This window comes from Dipodomys merriami, unplaced genomic scaffold (genome assembly GCF_024711535.1).
Source record: "Dipodomys merriami isolate MVZ:Mamm:240054 unplaced genomic scaffold, mDipMer1.0.p SCAF_1756, whole genome shotgun sequence".
Classification (NCBI taxonomy): domain Eukaryota; kingdom Metazoa; phylum Chordata; class Mammalia; order Rodentia; family Heteromyidae; genus Dipodomys; species Dipodomys merriami.
This window is the reverse complement of record NW_027203111.1, coordinates 1-11342: the sequence shown is the minus strand read 5'-3', so window position 1 is coordinate 11342 and position 11342 is coordinate 1. Positions and strand designations below refer to the sequence as shown.

General features: G+C 38.0%; 1 long non-coding RNA gene across 1 annotated transcript; it reads left to right on the top strand.

Moving 5' to 3' along the window:
• Positions 1 to 453: 453 nt before the first annotated feature.
• Positions 454 to 10811, top strand: LOC138829707 (uncharacterized). The gene is made up of 4 exons (XR_011372701.1): positions 454 to 658; positions 2169 to 2260; positions 9989 to 10123; positions 10641 to 10811. It is a non-coding gene; the product is annotated as an uncharacterized lncRNA (long non-coding RNA).
• Positions 10812 to 11342: the final 531 nt, after the last annotated feature.

The following is an 11342-nucleotide window of genomic DNA, read 5'->3' as shown; positions in this document are numbered from 1 at the left end:
TTTCATTCCCATAAACACCTGTACATAAGCTTTCTGAATCATTTTATTTCTGTGATAGTCCCAAAGTACATTTATACCATGGACTATTCAGAAACAGTAAAAAAAAATCTTAATACAAGTGGGTCTGGAGGGACTTAAATGCTGTGTAAAAATTCTTAACAAGTGACATGCTATGTAATTCCATCTATACTTCTTTAAGTGACAGAATTTCAGTTGAAATATGTTGAAAGCTGAAGATTGGTGGATTCTGCCACAATGAATTATGCTTCAGTTATGAAAGCTGTTACTAGGAGAACCTGGGGGAAGATCTGTGGGATCTTGTCTGTATTAATTTACTAATGTTCCTGCCTGTGACTCTGTGAAAGTGTCAAAAGATTTAGACAAATAATTTATACTAAAAAAAAGCTGACCTCAATCACTTTTTCCCTTGGACTTTCTGATAAAGATGATCCTGAGACTCCACTGATAACTGAAGCAAGTCCTATCATTGAAGAAAGAAACTGTAAGTCAGTGGAGAATTCTGAGTCTGTGAAGAATACTGAATCTGTTGACCAACATACCAATCAAGAGACTTAATGGAAGCTGTAGTGTCCAGTTGAAAAAACCAGAAGTTGGGTCTTCCAGGGACCCTGAGACTTCAGAAGTTCTCCCTTTTCAGGTATCACAGAATCTCTATTTTTTTTTGTGGGTTGTGGGGCTTGAGTTCTGGGCTTGGGCACTATCTCTGTGTTCTTCAGCTCAAGGTGAGCACTCTACCACTTGAGCCACAGTACCACTAATGGTTTAGTGGAGGTAAGAGTCTCATGGACTTTCCTGCCCTGGCTGGCATTAAACCGTGATCCTCAGATCTCAGCCTCCTGAGTAGCTAGGATTACAGGCGTGAGCCACTGGTGCCCAGCTAGAATCTCTATTAAAATATTGGGATTTAAAAATATTAGAGTTTACCAGGTACCCCTGGCTCACACCTGTAATCTTAGCTACTGAGGATGCTTAGGTCCAGATGAATGCAGATTCCATCTCCAACTAAATGCCAGCAAAGTGCTACACTAGAGGTATGGCTCAAGTGGTAGAGTGCCAGCCATGAGCAAGCAAGCCAAATGTGTGAAGCCCTGGTACAATGAGAAAAACAAATCATTTAAATAGGGATACAGGTGGACCCATTGCAACAATGAGATGTACAAGTCATTATGTCGAAAACGAACTTTACAACTTTGGTGGGGGGTCAGGGAAAACTGGGTGGGGGGGCGGGGGGAAGGATGGGAAGGGATGGGAAGGGGAAACAAAGGAGGCGGCTAAATGCTTGATAAGAAATGTACTCATTATCTTGCCCATATAATTGTAAACCCTCTGTACAGTATTTTCACAATAAAAAAGACAGATTCAAGCTCAATGCTAATTTAGGTTTACATTTCTTTTCTTATTTTTACAACCATAAATAATAGTTTTTCAGTTCTATAAATGCCATCAGCAGTAATTTCCTTTGCTGCATGGTGCCTACATAATAAACACAGACAACTGTCTATCAGTCAAGCAATGCATTAAGCAAATATTATTAGGTTCCCATACTTTAGCTAATACTTAGATAACTTATGTATATTGTACTCTGGCTCAATAATTTTTCACACTTTCTTGTGTCTTCCCCCCCCCCATTTACTGGGACAATAGGAAACTTTCCAAAGATATACCCCAGGCCAGATGGAAATATTGGGGCCCCGAGGGCAAGTCCTTGCTCTCCTCAGCCTCAGCTACAGTGGCCACAGTGGGTAAAATCATCAGTCATTTCATTACTGTCTGTGTGCGTTTTACAGATTTGTGTTACAAAGGACTTAGTTAATAATTCTCCTTCCACATTTGTTCAAGGGTTTATTGTTTGAAGAAAAATAATCATGAGATGATAGACACTGCTAGTAGAATTGGTAGCATTTTCTTATTAGAATGAAGTCTAGGAATTGCTATAAATGTCTGTTCTTTAATGATGATATATCAGGGTTTTGTTTAAAAAATGTTATACTAAGGAGATATTTTCAAGGAATAATTACCCCAATTGTTAAAAATAACCTGTCTTATAGCATTCATGATTTTAGATATACACACTTTGATATTTCGTTTTTAGAATTTAGCTTGGTAAGTTTGGGTAATAAAGAGCAACAAATTTAATTTTTCTCTAGGACAAGATACTTCAAACATCATTGAAACAACAGAGTCTTCCCTTGGGATCCCTAGTCCCAGTGAGATTTCAGCTGAAGTCAAGCTGCTGAAGGTCAGTATAGAGAAAATTTAAGTCCTAGGATACTTTGGATTCAGTAGCTAGCTTGTGCATTTTTGATATTAAGGACATGGGGACATCCTACAGCTGTGGTGGGTTGCCTTGTGAATCCAGCTGCCAGTTAGAGATCTGTGTCTTGTAACTGTTCATATCTCTCTACTCTGCATCTGAAGTAATTTCAAGGACTGCTGTATAATAAAATTATATTGCCATATATGCTGAATATAAGAATTACTTAGCACTTTATATGGCAACCACGGTTGGCTGAATTTAAAACTGACAGGACCAAAAAAGATTTTTGTTTATTTAGGGCTATTTTTTTTGCCTTTTGTTTTTTGTTTGTTTGATTTTCTACCTTTTGTTTTTTGATACTAGGCATTGAACCCAGGATGTTGCAATTGCTAGGCAAGTGTTTTGCCATTGAGCTGAGGTACATTCTAGCCTTTTCTCTCTCTTTGTTTTTGCATTTGGGTTTTTATGAAGGTGAGGGTTTATATATATATATAGTGAAAATACCATACAGAGGTGTTACAATTACATGGACAAGGTAATGAGTACATTTCTTATCAAGCATTATTGCCTCCTCCTTTGTTACCCCTTCCCATCCCTTCCCATTTCCCGTTCCCCCCACTTCCATCACCACCCCACACACACCGTGCCAAAGTTGTAAAGTTCGTTTTTTGACATTGTTGCAATAGGTCCAACTGTATCCCTATTTAAAATATTTGTTTTTTTTCCTTCCCCTCCACAAATTATACCAACATCAAATACAGTGAAAACAGGGGTTATACCGTGGGGGAGGGACATACAAAGCAACAAAGAAATCATCTTATAAATATGTTAGAAACAATTGTATGAAAGAAAAAAGAAACATTTGTGTCCTTATCTTGGGGATCATTTCACCTACCATCAACTTTTCTTACCGTTTCTGCTTGTCTTAGACATATACTAGTTATTGCAAATAAGGGAAATCATGGGACCTATGTTTATTTGGGCCTGGCTTACTTCACTTCATATAATTTTGTCCAACTCTCCATTTCATAACAAATGGGGCAATGTCATTCTTTCTGATGGAGGCATCGAATTCCATTGTGTATATATGCCACATTTTCTTGATCCATTCATCTACTGAGGGGCATCTGGGTTGGTTCCATATCTTAGCTATGGTAAATTATGCTGCAGTATACATAGTCGTGCTTGTAGCTTTAGCATGGTCTTCTTTGTGATCGCTTGGGTAAATGCCCAAAAGAGGGATTGCTGGGTCATAGGGAAACTCTATGTAGACTCTTTTGAGGAACCTCCATACTACATTCCAAAGTGGTTGAACAAGTTTATACTCCCACCAACAATTCAGAAGAGCTCCCTTCTGTCCACATCCCCTCCAACATCTGTTGTTATAAGAGTTCTTGATTCTAGCCATTCTAACAAGGGTTAGGTGGTATCACAATGTTGTTTTGATTTGCATTTCTTTTATGGCTGGGGAGGTTGAGCATTTCTTCATGTGTCCATTGGCCATCCTTCTTTCCTCTTCAGAGAAGTTTCTCTTTAAGTCTTTAGCCACTTATTTATTGGGCAGTTGTTTCTTTGAGGATTTGTTGTTGGGAAATTAAATTTTTTTGAGTTCAAGTTGTATTTTAGATATGTGACCCTTGTCCGTTGTATGGCTAGTGAAAATCTTTTCCCAATCGGTGGGCTTTCTATTGCTCTTGCTATGTCCTTTGCCATGCAGAAGTTCTGCAATTTCATGTAATCCCATGTGCCCAACCTTTCTTTGATTTGTTGTGTTTCTGGGTCTCTTTTAAAAACATTTTGGTCTGTGCCAAGATTTATTCTTCGAAGTTTGTCTTGATCAAAAGGAAACCTGCACTTCTAAGCCGTATGGAAAAGTTTTGAAGACCAGTTTGTTTTCTTCATCTCTCACAGCCCATATTGTTTCTCATTTAATACTCTTTGCTCATCTCTATCTTTTTTTCTCTGGAAGCAGATTTATTCTATCTGTTTTTCTCCATCTTCAGAGTTATATCATGTTTTGGCGTATATACCCATCAGAGACTAACAGGTTCCACTATCACTACTTGTGTATACCTAAGAGAGAACTGGATTGACATACCTTTGGGTCCATAGTGCATGGGTCAGTAGCCATGTCAGTAGACATGGCTGCAAAATACTCCATATATGAGGCACTGTTCTTACTGATGAGGCTATTTACTGTGAGGCTATTTTGGCTTTGACTAACACACTATGTGTTTAAAAAATGAGTTTATTTTTCTCCCTAAAGGACTCTAGAAATAGACTATTGCATGTTGTTTTGGTGAACGTAGGGTCCTGGTACCTTCAGTTTTCTTTGTTGTTTACTTTATGATTTTGTAATTGTTGTCAGATCATGCTGTGAGTGCAAGTATGGTATTCTCAAACAGATAAGCTCAAATTCAGGAGTTACAGAGACAGGAAGTTTCATTTCTCCTCATGCCCCCAGCAACTAGAATGGTTTAATGTCTAACTCTGATGCTTTGAGATATTGGGAGATTAAATTGTTAGCATTATCAGAAATTTTTATCAGGAGTTGCTTTTAGTGGGCAAAGAAAACAGGAGTTAGAAGTATGTTTGGATAGTAAACAGCAGTGACTTCATAAACACTTGAAGGACATCTGTCATTCAGAGCCATGTTTTAAGAGGGGAATGAAAATCATGGAAAACCCTGGGAAGAGTGGCTAGTATTAATGTCTTAAAAACTTGGAGAGTTAATGGATCATGCATATGAAAATCTAAGGAAAAGAGATAGGGAGAATATACCCTTTTTATACCTTTGAAGGCTAGCATGGAGGGCAGAGTTTAGGTTGTGTTTACTTATGTCTCATGAGTAGAGAACTCCCACTACTCAGTGGAAGTTTTATGGACTTAGATTTTAGTTGAATATTAAGTGTACCAGAATAGAATTGGTGGCATTTTCATCCTAAAGCCTTTCCCATCTTCTAAAGTTCCTAAGGAGAGAAATTAATTTCACTGTGAAGGAAATTATACTAGAGATGGTTCTTTTTAGAAGTTTGAGGTAAAAGATACCAATGAAATCACTCGGTCATCTTTTTTGCAATTTTGTCATGTTCCTTTAAGGATGTTGTCTTCTGCTTCGTGTGTGTGTGTGTGTGTGTGTGTGTGTGTGTGTGTGTGTGTGTGTGTGTGTGTGTTATTCCTGGGGGTTAAAAGCAGGACCTGGGTGCTGTCCCTGAACCTTTTTGCTCAAGGCTAGCACCCTACTACTTGAGCAACAGCTATACTTCTGTGATAATTACTTTTTTTTTTTTGGTGATTAATTGGAGAGATAAATCTGCCTGGACTAGACTACCTTGCCTGGTCTGGCCTCAAACTGTGATGCTCAGATCTCAGCCTCCTGGATAACTAGAGTTCCAAGTGTGAACCACTGGCATCCAGCTAGTTAGCTAGCTAGCTTGCTTGCTTCCTTGCTTCCTTTCTTCCTCCACCCCACTTTTTTTTGTCTGTCATGGGGCTTGATCTCTGGGTGTGGGCCCTGTCCCTGTACCCTTCTGCTCAAGCTAGCACTCTAGCTCTTGAGCCACAGCGCCACTTCCGGTTTTCTGAGTGGTTTATTGGAGATAAGTGTCTCACAGACTTTCTTTCCCAGGCTAGCTTTGAACGGTGATCCTCAGATCTCAGTCTCCTGAGTAGCTAGGATTATAGGTGTGAGTTACCGGTTTCAGGCCTCTTTCTTTTTTAATGTTTATGTTCTGGCACTGGGGTTTGAACTCCCATCTTCACAGTCTACCTTGTCCTCCTCCCCCACAGCTGGCACATGAACCCTGCCTCTGATTTTTGCTGGATAAATAAATGGAGATGAAAGTCTCACAGGTTCTTCTGCCCTTGTGGCTTTCCATTGTGATCTTTAGATCTCAGCCCAGAGATCCTAGGACCATAGGCGTGAGTCATCAGTGGCCCAGTCCTGCTTTCTGGATTCAGATTCATATTTCAAAACTTTTTAACTGTTACTAAAAGATACGGGTTACAGTTATATAAGTTGGGTAAAGAGTACATTTCTTTTTTATCAATCGTGGACATGAACTCTGGGCCTGGGCACTGCCTCTCAGCTCTAGAGCTCAAGGCTAGTTAGTGCTCTACTACTTGAGCCACAATGCCACTTCTAGTTTTCTGATGGTTTATTGGAGATAAGAGTCTCACAGACTTTGCTACCAGGGCTTGCTTTGAACCACAATCCTCAGATCTCAGCTTCCTGAGTAGCTAGGATTACAGGTGTGAGCCACTGGTACCCAACTAAGAGTACATTTCTTTATTTTTTCTTCACCCTTTTTTTATTTTTAATTTTTATTGTGAAAATGCTGTACAGAAGTGTTCCAATTACGTGGGCAAGATAATGAGTACATTTCTTATCAAGCATTGTAGCCTCCTCCTTTGTTTCCCCTTCCCTCCCCCACCCTCCCCCACCCAATTCTCCTCCTCCCCCCAAAGTTTCAAAGTTTGTTTTTCCACATAACGACTTGTACATCTCATTCTTGCTATGGATCCACCTGTATCCCTATTTAAAGGATTTGTTTTTTGGACAATGTCACCACTTTCTTCTCTCTGTTAGGCTTGATTATAGGGAGTCTAGTGTAGCCTTCAATCTTAAGGACTAGTTAATCTTTACTGCTGAGCCCTGATTCCTCTGAATTCACTCTTATTCCTCAGGTGTTCAGTGAAGTCTGTTCACTTGATTGTTTAAAAACCAGATGTTTCCGCATAGCTTGAGCTATGGGGATTGTGTTGCTTACTACTTACACTAGTTCTTCTCCAACTGTGTGGCGTTACCTAATGTTTTTTAACAGTGTATTATTCAGATAAAGACACATGGGCACATCTGTAGCTTCTTGAAACATTTTACTTATATAGCTGCATCCTCTGAAGTTTTCTGACTTTCAAATGATAGCTGCTTCAGCCTTCCCTGATGCCAGCCTTTTCCCTGACTTACATTGTGTGTGAGTGTTCTGTTGTCTTTAGGATCTCCTCTGTGTGTTGGGGTTTGGAACTTTTCTCTAGGCAGAAAGCCCAGCTGTAGGGTTGACTTTGTTTCTCTTTTCTCCTGGACCAAAGTCTTTTATTTTGTCTTTTTTTCCATTGTCTAAAAATAGTTCTTTCTTATATTTTGTCTGGTTTTCTAGTTGCTGTATAGGAAGGCAAGTGTAATATCAGCTTATTTATAGTACTTGAAAGCAAAAGTTCTCTCCATAATAGAGTGTTTGATATAATATAGTTTAATTACTTGGTGTACTTGTTGATCTCTTATATGATTTTTAAAGATAAAAGAGAACTGATTATTTTTGAAACATACTCATCTTTGTAATATATATTGATTCCCTTACTAAGAATCAGCATAGTCTTCTAGGACAAAGTTGAGCTATAATTTGCATACAGTAAAACTGTTTTTTTTGCAATATGACTTTGTGTTGAGAAATAATAATTATGTTTATACTGTATAGTCACAGTATATTGTGATACACAGACACAGAATATTTTCTGTATTTGTATGGCTCACTGAGATATAAGAATATTTTCATTACTAAGGGAGTTCCTTCATGCCAGTCTGTAGCCACACCGTTCTGTCTGTTCACAGCATTTTCCAACCATTGATCTCTTTCTGACTATAGTTTCCTCTTGTTTAGAAAAATGTTTACTATGTGTAGATAAATACTTTTTTCTTTTGCCAATTGTGGGGCTTGAACTCAGGACTTGGGTGTTGTCCCTGACCCTTTCTGTACTTAAGGCAGCTATCACTCTACCACTTAAGCCACAGCGCTATTCCCTAAATTTTTTGAGAAGTTATTTGGAAATAAGTATCTCATGGACTTTCCTGCCTGGAAGGCTTTGAACTGTGATCTTCAGATCTCAGTCTTCAGAGTAGCTGAGAAGGATTACAGGCATGAGTCACCAGACACCACTGCCTGGCTATTGTAACCTTTGTTTATTTATTTTGGCAATATGAAGTACCACTTGAGCCACATCCTTATTCCTTTCTTCTGCCTGTCTATCTATCTATCTATCTATCTATCTATCTATCTATCTATCTATCTATCTATCTATCTATCTATCTATCTATCTATCTATCTATCTATCTATCTATCTATCTATCTATCTATCTATCTATCTATCTATCTATCTATCTATCTATCTATTTATCTATCTTTCTTTCTTTCTATCTATCTATCTATCTATCTATCTATCTATCTATCTATCTATCTATCTATCTATCTATCTATCTATCTATCTATCTATCTATCTATCTATCTATCTATCTATCTATCTATCTACAGGGAGCAGTTTTGTTCTCAGAGATGTCAGTTCATAATGGCAGGAAGGTCATGGCAAAGCAGAATCAATCATACCATGGCAACTAGAAAGCAGAAATAGCTAGTTTGTTTTTGGATCCAATCACTGGCTTTTACTTGTGCTGGCTTTGGGCTACAATTCTGCCTCTACTTTGTAAGCAGCTGTGATTACAGGCGTAAACTGTGTCTTTGGATTCTCTTTTCATTCTTTTCACTGTGTAGCCTGGCATCCTTGAACTGGATATGAATGTAGCTTAGGCTGGCCTCAGACTCACAATACTTATGCCTTAGTCTCTGGAGTAATGGCATTATAGGCATATATTAAATACTTAGTTATACTTTAAATTTATGCTTTATATTTTTTTTCTTAATTTTAATACTGAAATTTAAAACAGTTCATTTTCATAATGTGAACTTGTTCAGATTCTTTAAGAGATAGTATGCCCCTTCTAGGAAGATAACTATAGTCCTCACTTTTATCTTAGATTACCTTTGTTTGCTTTTATACTTTACATACTTATAGTACATTTTGTATCTATCTTCTTTCACAACATTTTTGTATCATTTGACCATGTTGCATTTTGGATGTGGTATTCCATTTTGTCACTATGTTATATTTTATTTATTCCACAGTTTTTAAGGATTGAAATAGTTTCCATGTTATAGCTATTACAAATACTGCTGCTCTGAATATTTTTGGTTATTTATTTATTTATTTTTGGCTAGTACTGAGGCTTGAACTCAGGGCCCAGGAACTGTCCCTGAGCTTCTTTTGCACAAGGTTATCACTCTACCACCTGAGCCACAGTGCAATTTCCTGCCTTTTCTATGTATGTTGTACTGAGAAATTGTTCCTAGGGCTTCATGCATGCTAGGCAAGCATTGTACCACTAGGCTACATTCCCAGCCCTGAAATGTCTTCTGATGAACCACTGTACATATGTAGCTATAGTAGATTCTGGCCAGCAGTTTTCCAAAGAGGAGAACCTACTATGTGTCTACATGCAGTGTGTATTATCCTTACTGTTCCACATTCTTCCCAGTGCTTAGTATTGTAGGTCACTCTTAAAGAATTGAAACATATAAATGGCTGGACACTGGTGGCTCATGCTTGTAAACCTAGCCCCTGAGGAAGTTGAGATCTGGGGATTGTGGTTCAAAGCCAGCCCAGGCAGGAATGTCTGTAAGACTCTTCTCTCTAATTAACCAGCAAACAAAGCAGGAAGTGGAGCTGTTGTGCAAGCGGTAGAGTACTATCCTTGAAGAAAAAAAGCTCATAGACATCACCTAGGCCCTGAGTTTTAAGCCCCTGGACTGACACAAAACCCCCACAAAACATGCAAATGTGTTTTCCCAGTATTGTAGTAATGACATTTATGTTGCTTTCTAGGGAAAGGACATTATTAGTGGGGGTTTAGATGCCTTCAAATTCATTGTGAAGAAGACAATAGATGTAATAGCAGAAGGGGATCCTGTATTTAAAATGACCAAGGATCTGATGAACTGGAATTCTACACTGTCTCAGGTACTGTTACCTTTACTGGTTTGATTGCTGTTTTCTGTTGTTCATGTGTTTTGTTTTGTTTTTTAATTTGAATTTTTCCCTTTGTTACCTTGAGATTTTGTTAGTGTATTTCCTTGCAAAGAATTTTCAATGCATTATAAAATGAAGGCATTTTTATGGGCTGGATGTGCAGTTAGAGCTCTAATGCTTATACAAATGGCCAGCTCTTTTCTTTCTGCAGTAGCCTCTGTCAGCGCATTGCAAAATCCTGAGCGCTATCAAGATTGCTTATTAGGTTAATGTTGAAACCACTTTTAGAAATGCATGTGGCTCCTTGGGTAATACTGTCAAGCATCAAATTTTGTTTAGCTACTTTTTTTTCCCATGCAGCTCCTGATCCTTAGTGAATTTGATTTGCCATACCAGGCATGAAGAGCAGCACTCTATACTGGAACTTGTCTCAGCTTTGCTTCTCTCCACTCTTAAAAGTTACCCTTGAGCTATTATTTGCTGCTTCTATACTTCCATCTCTTTTTAGGTTTTACGAGAGGCAAAGGAGAAAGAAGAGCTCATGACCTCCAATGAGGTAGCCATGGAAACAGATAAGAAATCTCATAGTGGGCTACCCTTTGATGAACTTCAAGAACATCTAAAAGTTCTGGAGATGCTTTTGCAAGAAAGTGAAAAAAAGGTAATTCCAATCTCAAACTCCCAGCTGAAAAGAGTCTTCAAAGGATAACCATTGCATCGTTTCTTTTCTCTTTGTATTTTTGGAAGTTGAAATGTCTTTCTGAAGGAGGTGTGGCATGCTGGAAATATTATAATAGAAGAAAAATATCCCTTACTGCTTTATTGTTAGAAATATTGAGTAAGTCAAATGTTATTTCTCTTAAAGTTATAGAAAAAGAACACAATAACAAAGAGGTCTTAATATCAGATATCTTTTTCTTTTACCTTAGTCTTTCATTTTATGGTTTTTCTCCAATGTCATCGGTTTTTAGCTGTCAAAAAGCCTGTTATAGCTGCTAATTTGTATATTATTTCCTGTTAGTTCATCTCCTCTGATAATCTAAGCCATTCTTTCTTCTTTTTCTTTTTCTTTTTCTTTTTTCTTTTTCTTCTTCTTCTTCTTCTTCTTCTTCTTCTTCTTCTTCTTCTTCTTCTTCTTCTTCTTCTTCTTCTTCTTCTTCTTCTTCTTCTTCTTCTTCTTCTTCTTCTTTTTCTTCCACTTCTTCTTCTT